This window comes from Melanaphis sacchari, unplaced genomic scaffold, assembly GCF_002803265.2.
Source record: "Melanaphis sacchari strain LSU unplaced genomic scaffold, SCAv2.0 Contig110_pilon_pilon, whole genome shotgun sequence".
NCBI lineage: Eukaryota > Metazoa > Arthropoda > Insecta > Hemiptera > Aphididae > Melanaphis > Melanaphis sacchari.
Window position 1 is genome coordinate 679497 of NW_020270425.1, and position 23892 is coordinate 703388.

Below are 23892 nucleotides of genomic sequence, written 5' to 3' on the forward strand. Positions count from 1 at the left end.
AAACTAGATAAAATATAAAGATAATAAGTGTAGTTTATAAATGACATAAAAATATTATCAGAATCATTATTTTCAATGAAATAACTTAAACAAAATGTGTAGGTATATAATACTTTATAGAGACATTTACAAAATTACACGACATTAGTAAATCGATTACCAGTATTACACAAATTATGTGACGTGATTTTATTACTATTACCTATTCAATATTCATCTACCATTAACATTAACACACTTAATATAATGACTACCACTTCAAATATGCAAGACTTAGGTAGAGACAATTTTCTCCCTGATACGTCAATTAGTTTGACTTACCCTAGACGTGCTAACCAACAATATATGTAACCATGAACAAGTTAGCTTTTAATCACAATGAAAACGCAAAAACTTTTAATGAGTTATTTTTAATATTATGACAAACGCGCACACTTACAAATTAAATTTATTTCACTGAAATATAAATATCCACATATTATACCTAGTATACATGTTTACCACAAGTTTTGTTAAATTTAAATTTTTTCCTTGTTTTATAATTTTTTAAGTTGGTATTGTGATAAAAAATAAAAATTTGTATTATCAAAGATAATAATAACCTTAATAGTTTCAAATTAATTATAATATAGAAAATAATACATTCTCATAATATTTAGGAGAATATTACAGGTATTTTTTATCTTATTGATTACTGCCCAATTTTTAGCAAACCAAAAATAGCAGTACAAACAATAATGTCTTAATATAAAATATGTCGTTAAATATAACTGGACCAATTAAACTTTTAAAATATATTTTTACGTGTAAAATAAAATGTTTAAAAAATAAGTTTGTTTTGAAACTTCAACATTTCACAATTTCACACCAAATAATTTTAATTTAGTAATAACTAGTAAGAGACAATTTTTTTGAAGGACAGCATACATCTTACCAAATTCTACATAAATTTACAATCAGTAAAGGTAGAATATTTGACAATAAGTAAATTGTTTATAAGAAAAAAATAGAAAAAAGCATCGAGAGACACTTTAATCAAGTATATAAACTCTGAATTTAGTTATAAATTCTAAATGGAGTGACGAATCTACACACTTTATTCTGAAGTGTGATTTTAATTTAAATTTTTATGCACGTGAATGTATAAAAATGTTATGCCTAATTTTTCTTGTAGAAAATAATGCACTGATTATCAACTTCTATTGAAGTTTTTTGTAGAAAATTGGATCATCTAGTTGTTATTTTTGTAGGTTAAAATCAATAATTCTCAGTTCATTTTAAAATAACCGAAAAAAAAATTAACATTATTTATAAAAATGTTGATATTATTGAACTAATTATATAATAACTCTATTATGTTTAGTTTTACTGTCATCTTCGTTTAAACCGTTTTCCAATTTTTTTTTTTTATAAATGTTGTTAAAAAAACTTTAAATGTCTATAAATAATTTATAAATATTCAAAATATTTCTAAAATGTTATCATATACAGAAATAATAATATAAACATACAGCGAAAATTTAAAGTATCTACATTTATTAGTTATTTAATTACAACAAAATAAGATAATTGATATTTTTAAAAATTTGTTTAAGTTAAAATTCCAGTTTTTTTTTATATTCCTCTCCCCGATTACTTTAGGCTACTGGCTAACAGACCTATATTCTCCCAGAAACATCAAATTTTTGTGTCCAACGATTTATCATTAAATTAAAATTTAACACATAATATATTATAGTGATTCATTTAATGATAAGGTGTATTCGGTATGCGAGGTAATATAAATTAGGCAAGTCTGTACGCGATGAGTTATGATGCAAAAATATTAGGAAGTTATCTGCTATTTTGGACGTGTATAGCACAGCACACGAAATCATATATTACAATATTAAATTTTAATGGTTTTTTTTTCATATTTAAATCATAACATTTAGCTCATATTAGATAATTCATAAAATGTTTTATTATACGAATATGTATAAAACTTCATTAATTAAAAATCAAGACATCGAATTGTGAAATTTCGATTAAGAAACCAAGAGCAAAAAAAAATACACATCGCATAGGTTTTTTTCAGGTTTTTTTTAAACGTATGCGTATTATTTTTCCAGAGCACAATCGTCGTATATTACGTATTATAGAAATATCGAGATAACATCACTGGTAAAACATCAAATAACTTAAAAATCGCCACTAAAATATCATAAAAAAAAAATAAAAATAAAATAATATCATCAATTAACTATCCGCAATTAAAACGTTGTCAGTGTAAAATATAATAGCAATTTAGTATAATAATATTATAAGTATAAACAACTGGAATTCAAGTAGGTATAGATAATATTTTAATAGTTAGCATACAACATAATTTATTAATCAAGTAATAACGAGAATATACAAGTGTTATAAAATCAGAACTAATTAATTGTTAACTGCAGTAAAATTGAAAATTTATAAGAATTTATGAAAATTAAATTAACTATTGAAAATGTCAATAAACAATTATACTTGAATTTGATCTACACATTTATATTTTAACAGCGTTAATTATGTCGGTGCTAATTATATTGTTCATAATAATATTATTCTTTTGCTACATTGTGCTTTGGTTTTGATATGTGCCCGCGGTATTAACAATCGGCCGGCAATGAATAATTTTTTAATATCCGAATTGTAAATATTATTAATAATAAAAACGTATGTAGGCATATTATTATAATATTATATTTCGGGCTCGTAGAGTGGTCGTCGTTCTGAGACGGACGCTCGCGTCTCGGTCGTCCAGACTCCTGTAATAAACCTGAGGGCGGCGCCGTCGTAGCCGGTTCGGCGGCGCGCATCGTATTATAATATCGCCGCCGCCGTCAGCGCCGAACACCGGTCGGCGGTACACGACGACGAGTCTCTCGGCGCGCGCGTCTCTCTCTCGCACCGCGTCGGCACGCGAAAATTATAACATTACGAAAGACATCGTACGGCCGTCGTCGTCACTCGTCAGTCTGCCGCGTCCAGCCACGCGCCCAGCACGTCCGCCGTTGGGAGCACGCACGCCGGTCGTCGTTTTGCGCGGGCGATTCGTCCGATTTTCAGTCGTCAACATTTTCGTTACAAATTCGTTTTTTTTTTTCCGTAGTATTCCTTCCGTTTATTTCGACTCGTTTTACTATAATTTTTATGATTAACGTTATTATACGAATGCGACTAAACGGATCATATTATTTTTAGTCCGTCACGCGTACATTACAATATACCTAATAATATTATATACAGTTATACTCAAAGTTTGATAACACTGCAGAGCCTGATCGCGAGTAGGCCAACGGTATAAACGTTATAATAAACGTCGACGGTATCAAGAGGGAAAACGTCAGTCCGAAGAGTCCGAGCACTGTCCAAAGTGGAACTTGCTACGCAGCATCACCCCATCATCCACTATTGCATACGAGGTAAGTTTTATTAATATATACCTTTTATCGTTGTTGTCCCCACTTAAAATTCGCTCCGTTATTATGATTTTTATTTTTGTTACAACTAATTACTATTATGATAAACGTACACTACGACCCGTCCTCGAGATCCCTTGGCCCGTCCCCCGAATCGTATGTACGGCCCGGACACGGTTTGAATTGCAACAATAGTTTGGCTCATTCCGATTTTCCAAGTTACCCCCCCCCCCCCCCACCACAAAACTCACCACTTACAAATGAACCACTCAGACCCATTTGCGTGTTTGTTTTTTTCTCATACACGAGAACATGCCTAACCTACGCTGAACGTAAAACTAATTTAAAAGTTTTTTCTTCCATTCTCAAAAACGAACGTTTTTCTTTTTTTTGTCTGCTAAATTACAAGTTGGTTTGGTACTTGCCTCCGTAATATAGTCTATACTTTATACCTATATCTTTATAAATTGTATGTTGTATGTATACAAACTTTAGAGAAAAAAATAACACAATTTTTTTCATACTTGTGTATAACTACACTTAACTTATTTCACACAAAAAATATTATTACTTATAAGTACCCACATGTACATAATTACAAATTGTACTCGTAGTTTTTTAATGCAGGTATACGATTTTAAAATCTGAGGTTTAAAATACCTGTACATAGTATTATTATAGCTATGACTGTTTTCGACTGGTAACTTTTATAAATTATAATACAAAATAATGCGTTCATATTATTATTGTACAAATAATTAATACTAGAGTAAAAACTTACAATTTTTCGCTATCGACTCATATAATTATATGTATTGTCATATAATTGTTAAACTATAAAATATGAATTGTGGACAAAAATATATATAATAAAAATTATGAATATAATTTAAGCACACAATTATCGTTTGAAAAATAATTACTATAACAAATAGCACCTACAGGAAACGATGACTGGTTTACGTGCTGCCACTCTCGTATAATAGTCATAACGCTTTATTCGCTTACGCGAAAGTCAGTGTTATATTATTACTATAATATTACTATATTATATATTGAGTATTGACATTATTTAAAATATTAAAATAAAATAAAACGATTAAGTGGATTTATCTCAGTTCACTATGCACCTTGTGCTTATATTAGATATATCTACATGGCTACATAAACTTTTTAAATGATCATAAAAAAATATTTTTATAAGGTATAAAAGTTCGAGGATCTATAAAATATTTATCAATATATTACAAATATGCACATATCTTAATCTATTTTACGAAGAATTTTTAAAAAAGAATGTACATTTTCAATTGTTGAAAAATGCATTATTTTACTCAAAAGTATACTTATTATTAAGCCAATTCACAATTTAGCATACAATTTATAGCGCATATATTTTTTTTTGCAAATCAGCATGCTGATAACTCACATAATTTTTATGTTTCGAATTACACCATTCACAACTAATTTCTTATACCTACATACAGGTTAGCACTGTATACATATTCTACAATTTATAACATGCCTTCCAAACTCCAAAGGGTGTTTTCAGAATAGGAAATATGCTCACCATTGTTATGATATAACCGCGAAAGTGTATAAATGGCTTCCGTTTAAAATTTAAGAGCTCAAAACCTACCTTCTGATAATATATGGTATTCTTATAAAATCATAATAATGTAATACACTTAGCTAATAATATTTATATTTATAAAAAGTAAAAAGCTATTTATAAAGCATTTTTATGTATAGTTGTCATAAAAAATTCTTGTTTTAAATTGCCGGCAATTATGTAATATTTGTATATTAATAATCATAGGTTAAAGCATGAATATAACTCATATAAGAAATAATAAAATAATATTTAATATACCTAATAGATATATCTTTTATTGCTGTACAATGTGTAATTTATAATTTATAATGGGAAATTTTAAAATTAGTACTTAATATGTGTTATTATAAAATTATTAAGCAGTTAATTTATATTAATGATTACAACATTTTACTAGAAAATCTCATTATTCATTCAATAATTTCAGATTAAAAGTATATATAATATATTTTATTTTGATAAATCTTTATTCAGCATACTGTAAAATATGTAGGTAGATTAATTTCCTTGTGGAGCACGACGAATCTTAGCTACTTTTCTGGTATTATTTTATACCAGTTAAAATACCATTATTTTATATTAAGTAGGTACGAGTATAATGTATTTTATAATTTTGGATAACAATAAAAAACAATAAATAGATTCAAGACATTTTCTTAATCCAATTTTCTATAAAAAATATTTGTTTGGCAGAGTTTTTTTCATGGTTAAATATATTGGCAAGCATTATTTTTATAAAATTTTTTTAGACAAATGTTGAAGATCGTAATTAAAAAATATCATAAACAACTATACTTAAGTAAAATGCGATTTTAATAAACATCCATACGTGTCTGTTTGTTATTTGAATTTAAAAGTAAAGTGAAAGCAGCTAATACAGGCTATACTGTTTAAAAATACATGCGTTTGGCAGTAAGTTTGAATAATATACACATGACTACACTGCGGGCATACACAAGTTATTTTACTATTCAATTACTATTTTGATTTCAATGAACTCGATAATTGGAAATTAAAAGTTTTATGGTATATTTTATCAAATTTTTACACGAGTTGTTACACTATGTAAAAATTTTTAATGTTACGGAATTTAATTTCATCAACATATTGTTGTCGGGACATTCTAGACATTCTAAAAATTATAGAAAAGCTATGCATAGCTATAAATATAATTATCATATCGGCAAACATATTATTCATCTTTTACATATTTAAACGGTATAATTATAATTTAGTTATCTAATGTTATATGTAAATATCTATTTTAATTGTATTATCGAAGTGCAAAAAAAAAGAATGATTAAATTTCAAAAATAAAATAAATATTATGCATACCTACGAATCTGAATATATCGTATTATAACTAATTTAAATTTTAGATTAACAAAACACATTGATGTGAAACGAAAATATTTTGAATAATGTCCAAATTTCACTGAGTCAAATCTGTAATTAATTGATCACAAAATGTATACCTAACATTTCTCATCATAATGTTCTAAATTACTGTAAAAAAAAAAAAATACTGCAGATACAATACTTTTTTATGATATATTGAATAGGTATATAATGTTATACTCCTGACTATAGAGTTCATATAAATTATAAACATTGTATAATGTAGTTCGAATTAAATAAATTTAAACAATATAATATGTATATATCTTTATATATTCATATCAAACATGGGTGACTCAGAGTTGAAAGAACTAGAGAAAAAATAAAATTAAAAAAAGTACATAACATAAATAAAATATAATATTTAAACACTAAAATTGTATTGTTATTAGATAAACTGTTATTTTATTATTATATTGTACAGAATTGGGTTTAGTGTGGTGGAGATTAACCCCTACATATAACTAGTTATAAAATTTAATTAATTTAAATCTATGAATTTATAATTTTTACATAATATTAATTGTTAATAGTTTTAAAATTAAAAAGTTGAAAAATTCAATTGTTTATAAATAACTTAAAAATAGTCAAAATATTTTGAAAATTACACTTTTCATAGAAAATTATTATAATTTAAACATTTCGTAAAACTTTCGAGTTATTTGTTTTTAAATTGATACAAAATAACAAAAATCATTAGCGAAGAAATGATTATTTTACGAATAAATATTTAATGTTGTAAAAATTTGAACTTTAAATAATCATAAAAAAAATTAAATTAACTTTCCAGTAGAACATTGTTTTTCAATGTAGTCTAAAAAAACTTATAAATCGTTTATTATTTTTCCAAAATTCCAGTTTTTCATTTATTTTATTTTCATTTTTTACCGTTATTTTAAAAAGTACTGGGAATTTTTTATTTTTGGCCCTCAAAGTACTAACTAGTTTCAATTTGCTACCAGAAACCATTCATAAAGTTAAAAATTGAAAGCATTTTTATTATCTTTAAAGTTTATGATTGACACAAAAAAACCATACACATACCATTGTAAAATCAATACATTCATCAGTTTGCTCTAAAATAGAGAGTGAATTTTCTTAGTTATTAGTCAGAAAATACGGATTATTACATACTCTTATTTAACTAAAAAAATGTATAGTTCTAGCCCTAAAATGTGTTTAAGTATATATGTATATTTTGTATTTCCATCAATATTTTAATATTTTATGAAAGTAAATAATTTTGTTGATAACAGCTTGACGTGCGTATTTAAATCCTTATTTCATAGAATGCTAAAAATGATATCAATTTCAATAAAATTGAAACTTCAAGTTATTCACAAAACATTTGAGTTAATCACAATTTGTTTACATTGCTTAAATAGAATATTTTAGTGACTTAAAAAAAAAAAAAACATTTGGGTAATTATTTTTACGAGTGCTTTGATCATTGATTTATCTATTCATCCGAGTTAAATTTATAACTCGTATATATATAATAAAAAAAAAAAGGTCTCAAAACTCGACTTCATGTATAACCCTCTAGATTTTTCAGTTCATTTTATAATATCGAAATCGTCATGATATAATAATAAAAGCAACAAAACAATAACGCAAATTTAAATTAGTCAACTTAAATGTGTGTGATGAATTCCGGATGAAATCAATAATTTATTGACGATATTTATTATACTGTATAGACTTAATATATATTATCTTGAATGTCTGAATAGTTTTGAAAAGCGCAATATATACAGCTGAAAATTATTATAAATATCGAATTATATATGTATTGTGCATCTGGCAATATAGCTGTGGGGGGATAGGTCAAATTCTTGAAATTCAGTTATGTCGATCAAATGCAAAACATACAATTTGCTCGGACTTAGCAAATCGTTTGTATAAATTACAATTTGATGCCCATTATAATATGGACATAATATATTACACAGTATACTGGATATATATTATGTACAGTCGCAATCAATAATATTGTATACTAATTTATATCCATTAAACCCCTACGCGTAGGTTATATGCTTTAACCCTTAAGTCCAATACCTATATACATGAATGAATACTGTATATTATGACGTGTTGTTGTTATACAACTTAGTCTACAATATGTACACTGCATTTGTACGAGATGTGGACTTCCGTGAGGTTTTATCTCTCTACATCGTGGTACTTTATTCAATATTGTTAACACGACGTATAGATATAGTTTGTACACTGCCAGTCGTATACAATATATGCTTAATAATAAGTACAAATATAAAGGAATCATTTTATTTATAAATTGTAAACATACTAAAATATTATATTTAGCTATGTTCTTTAATATTGAGAAATCTAGAATATTAATACATGCACTTGTCCTATTTTTGGTATATTCATATTAACCATCGCAGAAATTTTAAACATTTTCCATATACCTCAATTATTATCTATTAACTTTTCTCTGTTTTCTCCATATAAATATAGTATTGAATAATGAAACCACTCACTTAAAAATAAATATTATTTTCACAATATTTGTTTGAATATAGTTATTATATATAACAAAATAATATAATTGAGTAGTACTTATATTATAAACAGCAATTATTAATATTTTTAAATATCATATATATTTATAAATCACACTTCATTTGATCGTTGATATTTGTATATTTATTTATACAGTGAAAATTGTGTGTAAAAAATGAAAAAAAAAATCTTGAATTAAAATTGTAATTTTACTATATAGACAAAAAAAACTAGTTTATTAACAATTCGAAAAATAATATTGTTTTAAAAAACTCATATATAAAAATCATCCATTAAAATCAATAATAAAATATCCTTATTATTTTTTAATTATTATTCCATATATTTATGTATAAAATATAACTGTGAACAGTGAAAGCTCGTCAATGTTAAAAGATAAAAGGTATACTTATATATAGTTATCTTCAGAGGTCATTCGTGTAACTGTTAAATTTGTTGATATGCAAGTTATTAAACCGTCTTTTTAAATAATTAATTTAAAATTTAAAATTGTTATAACATTTGATTACAATGAACGTATATATTAAAATGACCTCCAATATTAACTTATTAGCTCCCCGTGTAATATACAGGTGATATTTAATATGTTTAATATGCATGAATATATTATGCACAATTTACTGCGGTTTATTAGTAAATTGTTTTACTTTACCACTAATATAGTGAGGTAAATTAGGTCAAATTCATATAGACAGTAGGTACACGTATTTGTTGTTGTTTTAAGAGCGTCTGCGATCGAGAAGTGTTTTGTCCCCGATCCCTGTTTTATATTACTTTTTATACATTTCCATGAAAGAGTTAAAAAAATAGTCCGCTGTATATAAACGAAGCTATTCATAAATCGAAAGGTTCACATATTATGTGGAGAGGTTTCCGTTTATTTTATTTTTTATTTTAATGAAGCCTTCAGATGAAAAATTAAATTTTTTTTCCAGGCTGATTTTATATTTGTTTAACGAGGCTAAGGTAAGTCTCCATTCCTAATTATTGCCTGAAATCACAACTGATTACAATGAGGTTTTTCTATACTAAGGTTTGATTTTGTTCAAAATGGAGTTCTTAAATTTACACATGTCGTTATTTTCATAATTAATTGTAGAAGGAATAGGTATACACTCTTTAGTAATTGTACATAATACTTAAATCCGCTCTTTTTAGAGGGTTTAAATTGTATTAATTAATTCCATTTTAATTCACTTAATCACCATAATCCAATATTTGCACTAATGTACTTTTTTACTATGTTAAAAATATTTCTATAGGCTTATATTTTATATTTTATTTTATTGTATAAAATACTTAAGCATTATAAATTATAATGTAAAATGTATATCATGTGTATCATAAAATATACCTAATATTTTATACTATACCTATGTCCCTGTTTAAATTAAATATTTTAAATCTATCTAATGTATTTTTATAAAATATTTATATGTACATTGGAATTTTTCATTTCTTGAAAATCATTTATTATCTTAGTTAGTTGTTTAACATTTTTATGATAGTGGGTTTTTTTTATGACAACTTATATTGTGCTTTAAATATTTTTGATATAATATAATGCAGAATAAAATTTTTCTAAAACTGTATATTGAAAATTTAACGGATAGTTTAAAAAAAGTGAAATTATAAGAGTAGGTATCACAAGTAATAAATGCTGGCTCTAATTATTTAAAATTATGTAAAATTATATAAAAAAAATAAAAAAAACGTTTTTGCTAAAAAATAAAAAAAATAGTGAAACAACAGGTAATTTAAGATAAAACAAATCTCAGATTAATTTTTAATTACTTTATTATGAGTAATACTTGTGTATAATTAATTTAAATACTATAATGTAATTTTTATGAATAATTTTTAAAATTTGTACATTGTTGAAATAGTTTTTGAACCTTGTTTCATATAGTTACAGTTAATATAATTTGTACCTATATGAAACAGAATTAAACACTTAATTAGTTATACATAGCAATAATAATATTAGGGTTAGGTAACTTAAGAATTTTTCTTTTAATTGGTGGGTACATGCACTGAAATTTATTTACATTTAATTGCTATGATACAATTGCCATTTCAATTTTTATTTTACTTTTAAAATAAAAATTGAACATATAAAAATCAATTTTTGTATTTATTTATGTATTATTTATATAGTTTGAAATATTTTTAACATTATATTTTTATGAAAACATATAATTACTTACTAATTTTCATGAGTGATTTCTTTTTTTTTTGTATACAGAGTGATTCTATTATCAAACAACATTTCATAATTCAAAATCTATTAATTCAATCTATTATTTAAAATATATTTTTTTAATTTTCAGTGGAAATAAAATTATATTTTTTATCGTTGATAGCTTTTTATGTTTCTTATTCTTTTGAATGATAACATATATTTTTGAGTTTTTCAAATTATATACATTTTTTTCAAAAAACGTTAATAAATTTTGAAATAATGAATGTTTGATAAAAAAAATTACCAAATATAATTATTTTTTTTAAGAAGTCATATATCATAACTTTGATTTTATAATTAAAAGCATAATGCTTTTATAAAAATGTTGATAAAGACAATTTAGGATTTCGTATTTATATTGGAATTTAAAATGTGTATATTGTAATGTCGTAATTTGTTGGATATAATTTGTCATTTTGTTCCGCTTATACAAAATAATTTTTTGAAAATTATTCTGCTTTCAATAATAATATATAATTAAAATGTCAACTTTAAATTAACATAACCATCTGTATAAATATATCAAATGTTTTATCTAGATAGGTTTTTTGATTTTATAAAAGCTTACATACGTATTACACATATTATGGTCTATATTTTCAAAGTTATAGAAAAACTTATTATTACTTGTTTTGAGTCGTTTACATTTTGAAATACGTAAGCAATCGTATTTTATCATTTACTGTTTAACTATTAATTACATTTAACTCGTGGTTATTTCTAAGTATAAACAAATTTAAATGTTTGATAATATAAAATTATGATTCAATATTCACAAAACATTTTATATTTTGCACAAACAACTATATGACGAGGAACTTTATTTTAATTTTTTTTTTCATGTGTCATTAATGACTTACATTATATAACTAGTTAAACGATTGAGACGACGTAAATACAATATTATTTATAAAGTAAATACAATTTTAAAAATGTAATTACACAATATAATCTCATTCAAGTTAAATATTGATATTGTACCAATTAATACATGTATATAAAATATGTAAAGATACTTTGTAAATATAAGAGACACATATATTTTTAATTTTTTTAATGCTAGTAATGTAATTAGTTATCATTACAAAAATATTTACGGGTCAATATTATGCGTGTTTGAACAAGCATACATGCATATCACGCGTATCAGTGTAGCATGATTTTGGAAATTTCTGTTAAATACATATTTTATTTCACAAGAATCTATAACAACCTAATGCACTATACTGGCGGTATATATTTATTTTTAATATAAATCTATCATTATATTCTTATAAATTTTTACAAACTTTTAGTAAGCTGAGGCTACGACCAAGACCCAACTGTTAACTCTGTCAGGAAATGACGATGATAGGGAATGGGGGTAAAAGTGATTGTTCAAATCGATTTCGATTTTAAGCTAATTGGGAGATGTCGTAGCTGAAATTCAAAATCACTAAGACACTAGGATTCTGAGATATTTATAACTATTCATATTTCATATTTGGGCTACCCAAGTATTACAAATGTAGATTTAATACATAAGTATAAGGATTAATTAAAATAATATATACACCACTCTAGTTGTGATGGGTAAACTGCGGATAATAAATATTAGGGGGTCTACGAATAGTACACGTCCACTAGGAAAATATCTCCACAGTTGGTCACACACAACAATAGCTTATATATGTATATTAATATTTTAAACCTTCAATTGTTATAAAGCATAACATAGCCGAGAACAATTTTATAATTTCTAGTCATTTTTTTTTTTTTTTTTGTATGCCACAATTATACTTTCTTATAAATTTCAATACAGTATTATATAATATACCTTAGACTTCATCTGCTTTTAAATTTATTACTTAAATTTCTATTTAAGTGAAAAAGTATATACTAAAAATATAAATGAATGATTTAAACTACTTACATTTTTAGCGGCTTAAATTAAAAATTTATAAAAAAAATGTGTTTTAAGAAGTAAAAATTACGGCCAAAAAAAATCTAATTTTTATTTAACACATATAAAATATAATGGCATAGCCATGGTTTTTTTCGGGGAGGAGGTTGATAATTTTTACATATAGGTGATTTACTTAACAAAGCTTACCTAGCCCAAAAAACATCTATTTCGGGAGGTGGAGATTCAGTCCCCCCGGCTACGCCACTGATTTTACATGATTGCTAACTTTGTAGTTAATTAATAAGTAAAGTAAATAAGTAACATTAATAAACAATAGTAATTATACATAAGTAATAAATAAGTGCTTAAAGGCACTTTAACAACTCCATCAAGTATAAAACCCAGGAAACTTTTATGATATTAGTTACCTGGGTAAGGTTTTTTATTACTTATAAATACATATTTCATAGTTAGGGATTTTTAAGAGATTTTAACTATAAAAAGACATATTATTGGTTAGCAACTCTAAAATGATTGCCTATTAGTTTTTTTGACTAGTACTTAACATTTGATTGTTAACATTATGTCAATAAACAAATACTATGAAATACAATTGCACATTGAGAATACAACTAATATGACACTCACTATAATATCGAGAAGTGACGATACCTATACAGCTATACATAATCATAATTTAATTAAAATACGAACTTTGTTAGTATTTTATTTTTAATTACAAAATTGTTCAGAGCTGTGTGATTTATATCGTTATGGTACGAAATTACTATTATAAAATATTTGTATACATTTTTTTTTTTATAAAGTTAGAATATTTACTTTGTTATTTTATTATATAGTTTATCTACTTGATACCGAATCCAACTAAGTCAATACGATGTATGCCATACTTAATCATTTATTTATTTTGTTTTATTTTAGTTGGATTTTTATTTATTTTTTTTTTAACAGTGTACCTCCTACTCTAAGAAAATCGACATAAATTTACTGTGTAAAATAAAACCTTTAGTTGGGAAAATATATCTCTTATTATTGTTCTTCAAATGACCTCAGTAACATAGTATAATATACTATATAATTTTAATATTAACTAAATTATTATTACCGTATATCCAAATGAACTGAATAATAATTTTTCCCTCTAATAAAATAAATCTCAACGATCATCCATAATGATAATTTTATTATTCAATATTCTTATTCACGTGTATGTATGTCAGTTTATTATTTCGCGATAGTAATTAATAATTAATATTTAAACACATTTTTACTGAAGGCATATACATATAAAATTGTTAGAAAGTCGACTGTCAGCAAAAATAATTTGACGAAGATACCGTGTGCTATACTGGAGAAAGTTTTTGCTTTGTGGCGAGCTTTAACGTATGTACGTTACAGGTATCTAATACCTTTTGGCTATATAATATTATGCTATTGGTACATGGCCGCACAGACGATAGTGGTAGATATTGTCGCCGCGATAGTCATTGCGTCTCAAATCAGATATTTTTCTTTATTCGCGTTTTGTATTCGCTACCATCGTCTGTGCAAATTCAATATAACTGTGCGAGCGACAGTGAATAAAAAATGTCAACGTCATGCACAATCGAAAAAATTCCAACCGACCCGTAAAAGTGAATAATATTTATGTATAATAATAATTGATATTATGTATATGTATGAGATAGTATCGGTCGACAGCATGGCTCGTTTTGCGCGTTGTACCTATGTATTTGAAAGTGCAATATTTAATTTGTCACGATTTATTTTGTTACACAAGTCGTATAAGTACATACTATGAGTTATATTTAGATAATTTGGAAATAGTTTATTAGAATATCGTGGAATAGCATTTCATTAGGTTTTTTGAACGCATGATTAAAGTTTACTAGCGTCAGGGTTGAATCAATAATTGTGATAGATGCAGAGCTTGATTTTTTTTTTATAAGTCAGCAGGATGATTTACAATATTTTTATTTTATATAATACCTAAGTTCCTTGTTTGTATAACTCAGCTTCTCTATAACAATTTAATATAATATATATAGATGAAAATATGGTGTTTACATAATGAGTTTTAAAAATAGTTACAATATTAATTTTGCTAGGTATTAGTAATGCATGTCAGTAGCCAAAACGAGGCTAAAGACAGAGTGTTTTATAAACTAACTTAATAGAACAAATAGTTATTTCAGGAAAATACAACGTTTATGATAGACAAACATTTAAAAATTCATTGAAATATGAATCTGTTAATATCGAATACAAGGGAAAACAATGCAAAAAAAATAAAAACGTACTATGTCGGTATGTCACTATGGAGTTTTTTATAAGAAGGAGGTAGCAGTGCTATATTCGGTTCCTCTTTAACCCACCACTTAAATCCGTTGAATTAAAGGGATCGCCAACAATAGGCTCACGAAAAATTAGGCCTAAAATAATAACATTTTTAAATTTAAGAACATTGTTTTGTTTCCACTATTATGCAGTTCATTTAATTGTATTATTATCAATATTCACTATCACTGTATTGTTATTATACTTTTTTTTTTATTGAATAAAAATATGACTTGGCTATCTAAATCTACGGGAATTGTAACAATTTAAAGTTCTAAAATTATGGTCAATTATAAATTTATTATTATATAATATTGTTAGGGTGACTATACGTCCCGTTTCAAACGGTCTCTTTTTTGATCATCATGATAATATCATGTTTCGTTGTCCTGACAAACTCCAAACGAGACACTATTTTTATCCCGTTTTTAAAAGATAGTATAGTTTTAATCCTGTTATTTCTATATTATTAAATAATGTTTGTAAAATAATTCCAATGTATTAAAAAAATATAAAAACAATTTTAAAAAGAGCAACATATTATAATTATTATTTTATTATTTCAATAAATTGTAACTTAAATGTAATAATGTAAAAATAAAAATTATCATATTAATAAAAAATGTTTGTCCTGTTTTTATTTTTATAAAATTGGTCTCTCTAGATATTGTATTCTTTAGTTTTATATCGTTAGTTTCATATTAAACATATAAGATGCCATTACTGTGTATTAATTAAAGTAAATTACATTAACACAGACAAAATGTAATATAAGTAATTCTCGATTTAAATTTATTTACAATTATTATCCAAATTTTGTTACATTTTTAATTTATACATTTTATTACGTATTGTCATGATTTGTCCACAAATCATAATAACCTAGTAAATTAAAATTAAAATATTTAAAAATAAGTAATTGAGAGGCCCTATAAATATTTTTCGTGGTTAGTAAAACAATAATATTATTTAATCATAAAATTATAATAATTCCCCCTCGTGAGTCATGGAATGTTTTACCGAGTTTTCGTTAATTCTTAAAAATTATAAAAACAGTTAAATTTTGAGAAAATTGGTGTATTGGGTTTATCATAAATATTTTGTTATGACACAATTTATCAATGTTGATGTTTTCTATATGTATAATAAAAGAGCTTTAAGTCTTACAATAATGGAATTAATATAATTACTACGATATTTATGAGTCGATAATTTTGTTAGTTTTTGTAGTAATTATTTTTCGATATTTCTTGGAAGTTTTGTCGCAGAAAACACCTAACTGAGAATGACTAAAAGAAAAAGTATTCCAAGTCTGTTATCATATTAACCATCTTTTCTTAGTATTAAAGTTATGAAATATAAATTTACATAGAATAAATCTATAAATAAATTGCTGATTAATATTTAGTAATTATTAATTTATAACTACTGCATAACAAATCAAAGAAGACTTGTTGTTTGTTGTAGACTGCAATTGTCGATCCATAGGGAAATTTCTTGAATTCAAATCTACGAAAGATTGAACAGTTTTATAGTTTTGTAATATAATTCGTATGTACATATTATTTATGTTTTTATAAATGGTTAAACAATATATAATTAGACCTAGATTAATTATGATTTTTAGAACTTCGAAATTATAATATAAATAAATCTTGATTTAAAATCGTCTAGTGTAGTTTATCATGCCTGTTTAATAGTAATCGTAATTATACCAAGGTCTCTACAAACATAATTATTTCAAAAAGTTAAATTATTTATATAATAGTTTATTTTAATATTTATAATTATAAGCAAAATTAACAATAATAAATTTATCAAAATGCGAAATAGACAGAACTCAATTTACGAACGCGTTATGGGGTTGCCTTTAGTCCGATACTCGTATGTTTTATACAATATAATTATTGTATAAGTTTAACTGACTTTACGTTAACGTAATGATTTAATATAAATTAATGTATTTTGTTATTGATAGAATCCTATATTTAACAAACGAAACCTTAAGTAATCAACATGATCTATATCAAACATGATATAGATTATAGTATAATATTATATTCAAGATATAACAAAGTTTTCCAAAATGTGTTTTTTATTTTATCCATATACTTATTACATGGCCATAAGAATAGCTTTTTAATTCTTTCGATTCCTTATTCGATTTAGAGTTAATTATTATTTTATTAGTAATACATCAGTTAATATTGCCTTAAAACCCTGGCGATGTCAATAAATTATAACTAGAAAAGTTTAGTAACCACATAATTATACGAAAAACAAATTCAAGTTTGTTATAAACATGAAACAGCAAAGTCAGACTTTGTTAATTTTTACTCAGTGTCCTATTATATTCAGCTGAAACTCGATAAAATATGCGAAACGATGTTAAAGTTAACGATGGGATTAACACCAACCTAAAATGAACGATTCCACTTATACTTGAAACAATAGTCAATAAATAGTATACCAATGTACAAAATGTACGCGTTAAGTTATTTTATAATAGTAGATATTTGATGTTAGGTAAACTAATAGACGCATTCGGGTGAGCAACTACTTATACGACGCAACGGCGAGCGTTTTATCAATATCAGCTAATTGACGATACACATGAGTACTTCTGGTACACGTGGTTATACAATGTGTATTGAATATCTTAAACATATTGTCGATTTAAAAATGTTTGCAAACAATTTTTCGATATACATTGTAATTTGTAGTTGTTTCTATAATAATTAATGAAACTGAGAATTGTTAAAACATTTATAACTAGAACCGGAATGTATATGAAAAAATAAATATAAAAATAAAACAAATTCATAATTTTATAAAAGACATTCGATTTAAAATGTTACCGTGGTGTGCGGCACGTTGGGTTAACTTAACGTAGGTATATTATCGGTCAGAAATGAAACGCTGTACTCGGTATGTAGGTAGTCGGGCTTATTATAGACACGAGCATAATGCTAAATTGTACGGCACTTTTGCTTCTCGAAATAAATTATAAACAGGCCACCTTTGGCCAGCGGTGGGTAATCCATCTGTCACCAGCGACTATGGCGTTTGTCGTCGCTCTTTGCAAATGGTGTTGCGGCGAGGATCCGTTTCTCGTACGCGTACAGCGATATTATTATTGATTGCGAGTTTGTCGGATAAGACGACCGTCAGTCGATGGCAGAGAGCACTTTGCTGATGATGATCCACAATCGGGCTGTGCGACCACCGGTTATCATCTGCTATAGCGGATCCTGCCACTTCTGTTAATTTTGACCAGTGTTTTTTGTCCATTAATCTAATAATATTTAATGCATGGTACGTAGGTTTATATAATACAGTAACATACACCAGACATAATGTATAGGTTTAGGTACCTATTACATCCTACCTATACTATATGGAATACGTATATCTAAATTTCCGCGGTCGATGAATATAATATAATATTATTTATTTCTTTGGATTAATGGATTATGTTTTATATAGCAACATACCGTCTCTAAAACTTTTATCAAGAGTTTCGTTATTGTTTGCATTTTGTAAAAAATTATAACATATTATATGTAGTTCCAATGCTTTTTATTTATTTAATATTTTTAATATTTTTAAAATATGATTTCCGATAATCAATATACATTATGAGTGATCCGAAATAATGTGTTTTTAAAAATGTATAACAATGTTTTGGTTCAACGCTCGGTTCAACGTCACTAAATACACACAAAAGAAAGAATTATCTTCGCCAAATTATAATTTACTTTACGCATACTTTAAAAGTTGAATAATTACTTTACTATAATAAGTTATTTTCACATATCTGCTTAAATATAATTATACCTAAAGACAAGTGATGTATAGGTATAGGGCTATATGTAATTAATGAGTGAAGTCCCAATAATAAAAGATCAGAGGTACTTATAATATTAAATTGTGTCTTAAAAGACATTTATATTTAAAAAATAGTTTCATTGAATTTTTTTCTTAGTATGATATTATTTATTTATATAAGTTAAAATTTTATAAATTTGAAGAAACAACATTTATTTGCACACAAATTGTGTAAAATTACTTAGTTTTTCGTCCTAGTCCAAATTGTATAACACAAAAATCTACCGGATACAACTTGTATAAACTGATAAAATCAGAATAAAACAATTCCGTGTTTGGAATTTTGGAACTTAATTCACGTGTATCCAACTATAGAGAATAAAAAAAACCTTGTTTCTGTCTTTGGTAACGTTTTAAAAAATATATTTTTGAAAAAAAGAAAATTTTACAATTTTTATGCTAATATTATTTCAATTAATATTTCATGCCAAATATTTTTCTGAGAGTTTTGATAGATAAAAACTCAATCGTTTAACTAATAATTAATATTTAAGTTTTTGAGCAAAATAATGGATCAATATATTATTGGGGTACCCGAATTTCAAGTTACTATAAGTTAGCTTCACTTCTATAAACTTTAAATGCTTAAATTATAACTGATTTACTACTCGCCTGAAATTTGATTTTTATCCATCGAGTAGTTAGATAAGTATTTTGTTTAAAAATACGAGAGAAAAATGTGAACATTTCAATATTATTAATAAAAAATAATAAAAATTTATCTTAAAAACGACAATAAAAAAGTAAAACGCTCAGATAACACACCAATAACGATGAAAAATATAAAAACTATTGTTTTATAACGAATTCAAGTCATATAAGTATTTATCGCTCTGTATTATACATATACCCCAATGATCTATTCTGTTTGTGTATGGGCTATTCGGTATCCAAACTAATCGGATGAAGCTGGTGAATGTGGTATTCGTATACTCACGGATTCGTTTGGTATATAATAATAGCCCATAAAACAGTACTCGTCGTTGTGCATGGCTTTTATATACGTAGCAATCCGTCGCTATAGCTATAGGTAGCGTGTATATAATATTATGGTTATCGTGTGTAGTAGTGTCGTAAAACTACCGGTAAAATACAAAGAAGCGGGCGCATGATATACAGGGACGCAATTTCCATAAAAATAAAACGAAATCCCCTATTGTTTTCTGTAAAGTTAGTCTAGTGATCACTATGGATAACACAGTGATCAATTTATCCTCCCACCTTTAAATTATTACATATGTAATAATGGCTTCATCGTACTGCACATATAATATCAATATTATTAACAAAATGATAACTATGTAATAAATCACCAATTTCATAAATTATGATTGTACAGACACAGACTAAAATAGCGCTCCCATACACGATATTTTATGGTGTATATACAACTTATTTTTACTATTATAGCAGAGAATTATATTTGTTAAAAATTACCAAAATATTCGTTAAAACCACATAAAATATTTGTTTTCTTAAAGCAGTTTAAAATTACGAAAGTGAAATAATTTATCTTATTCTGAGTAAAAATGTAAACTATTTAACACAATTTTTCGAAATGAAAAAATCGGAATTTGAACGAATTGTTTTCAAGTTATTAAACTTAATTAACTTATTAAGGAATGGAAATATAGAGACTATGATGACTTGAAAATTATGATAATTTATATTAATTTATATAATTAAGTATTTTTTAAGTATTAAATATTTTATTATATATATTTTTTATTTTTAACTATTACTTAATAAAGATATGTTTATCTTTTATTCTTTTAATATTTATATTTTAATAACTTAAAAACAATTCATTCAAATTTTAGTATAACTACTTACAATTCCAAAAAATTAGTATTTGAATTAATATATCATTGAATGATAGACGAGGGGTGCTCAGATTCAGTAATTACCGTTTAATTTATTAAAAACTAAAAGCATACAGATTGATGATAACAATAAGTTCCATATTGTTTTTGTGCATTGTGATATAGCTACAAAATAAAGAAAAAACATTTTATTTGCTCAAACTTACAGAAAAAATTAACGTACTAATGTGTTTACTGTATACTTAGCTGTAGTACCTATATTTCGTAACTAAACAAGTGTATATAAACGGCGTTACAGCGAGTCTTGAAAAATATTGATTCAAGTTTGTGAACCAATCATAATTTATTAGAAATTAATTATATTTTATTCAAGAAAAAAAGTAATGTTTAAATTAAAAAAAAAAAAATTTATAGATTTAAAAATTAAATTATTAAATTAAATTATGCCCATACAAGAATAGATATATTGAACTTGTTTCAACAATGTTGTTTTAATGATTATTATTTAGATGTCGTAAAGTTAAATAAATAACCATTGATTCACAGATCAAGTATCAATAACTTCACACTATTATGTTATTTTATATTTTTGTTATTTTTTAATACAAAGAAATATAAAAAAGAATTTAAAAATATGGTCATGAAATAAATTTAAAAAATCAGATTTTGAATAACTTTATTATTGGAGTAAAAATAAGCACTGAGCATGCTTGGTGAATCTTGTGTGTGTGTGTGTGTGTGTGTGTGAGAGAGAAAGAGAGAGAGAGTTAACGCGCGCTCGAAATACATCGTAAAAGAAGCACCGCCACCGTGTCAAATTCGTACACCATGTATTCGTACCTGTATTAATGAAAAAGAATTTTATAGTCCACGCGAGGTTTAAAAGCAAAATTTTATACAAGCTCAGTAAAACACGATAGTAATTAATTAAACGATGTCCGAGTGTACTTACGTTGTATAAAATAATACATGATGAGATAATCATGTAAAAAAAATTTTCGCCGAGAACTCGAATCTTTATTAATTACGTACAGATATAGAATAAAACACTACAACATCCGAGGCTATAGGTGTTATAATGAAAGACAACAAGTTTTAAAAATATTAAAATTTAGTTTAAACACCATGTTTTTATCATAGAATTTTTATTTTTTATCAGCCAACGCATACATTCTCAAGATTGCAGCGGGTAGTTAAACATGATAAAAATAGAAGCATTATTATTATAGTTGACTCGGAACTTGGGATAAGTTTACTCAGAGGCAGAATTTCAGTAAAAAAACTAGGAATGCTGATGTCCCCTATTTTTAAAATATGACTTATTAAATGTGTTCATGAATTATCATACAATAAGTAACTTCCACCATCTCATCTCGTTAAATAATTACATTTTATGATGTATTAATAATTACTTTCTACTGTATATTTATTATTTTAGTATAATTAATACCAAATAAAAATTAATTAACCATAATAATCATATTATACTTATTTATACCTAACGTGATGTATTAATAAGATATTATAATAGCCACTTACATTTATATTGAGCCTAGTATAAAAAAAACAGCTTACAAAAATTAAGATGATTCTTTATTAATAAATTAGATTGGTAGATGGTTACTATAAAAAAAAAAAAAAAAATCGATGGTTATTTTTATAGTTTAAAGGGGTACAATATCGAGCATTTTTTCAATGAAGATATTGGTACTTATATTTTACCAACCATATTTATGAAACTTTTAATGTGATATAATATTATAATATATTCAAATATTTTGTTATTATATAAATACTGTTAATAATATTACCTAAAGCTATCAAAATTTAGTATAGAAATACGTCCAATTGCCTTAGATGTGGTGGATAGCTTCTTTTAAAAAAAAAAAAATGTATTTAAATGTATTATGAAGTTTTCCCAAGATCAATAATATCACTTTTCTAAATTACGAGTTTAAAATTTAAATTCATAAATTTTTCAACATAGAGATAATATGAAGTTGAAAAAATATCAAAAATAAAATAACGTAGACGTATTGAAATTAGATATTAATTGAATTATGTATATAATTTTCTGTGTTGTATTGACTTATTATATTGTGAAATTTGACAGTAGTTTTTCTTATGAACTTTTATGATTTACTAGTTATAGTTATAAACTAACAACCACTGCAGTTCATGCAAGTTCGTGGAAAATTAAAGTATTTTTTCTAGTTAAAATACTTTTTCAAAAAAAATAAAATCTTAAAGCTTTTTTTTTACTCGTATAGTTAAAACGATTAAAATTATTAGGCTTTTGATCGTTTTTAAGTTGACTTGGAAAACTTTTGACGTGGATAAGTCCCACTGATCGGCTCCCTTGATTTTCAGAAAGAAGTTCACTATAAATCAGAAAATAACACACACTTTTCATTATATATATTTTTACCAGCATTGTTTATTAGTGCCTATCGTTACTAATTAGTATATTATACATTTATTAGATGTACGGTGATCGTATATGTATAGAACTTTTTAGTTTTTACTAATTAAAACGAAAACAAACTGAACGGAATTTAATGTTGTTAATTATTCAACGCAAATAGAAACACTTTGGAAAGTTTTAGTAGGATATTTTAGTGACGTTAAGGTAAATAAAATGTGCGCCCTTTGTACATAACATACAGTCAAATTTGCTTTTAAGTTATTAG

The 23892-nt window shown here is 25.3% G+C and overlaps 1 protein-coding gene across 2 annotated transcripts in view; it reads left to right on the forward strand.

The window, feature by feature from the left end:
* Nucleotides 1–2965: 2965 nt before the first annotated feature.
* Nucleotides 2966–23892, forward strand: part of LOC112603744 (RNA pseudouridylate synthase domain-containing protein 2-like) — a 397666-nt gene continuing 376739 nt past the window's right edge. Inside the window, exon 1 of one of the 2 annotated variants that reach the window (XM_025352469.1) lies at nt 2966–3446. The gene's annotated coding sequence lies outside the window, so the exon portion shown is untranslated. The remainder of the gene's footprint in view (nt 3447–23892) is intronic. The other variant, XM_025352470.1, reaches the window with a different exon arrangement.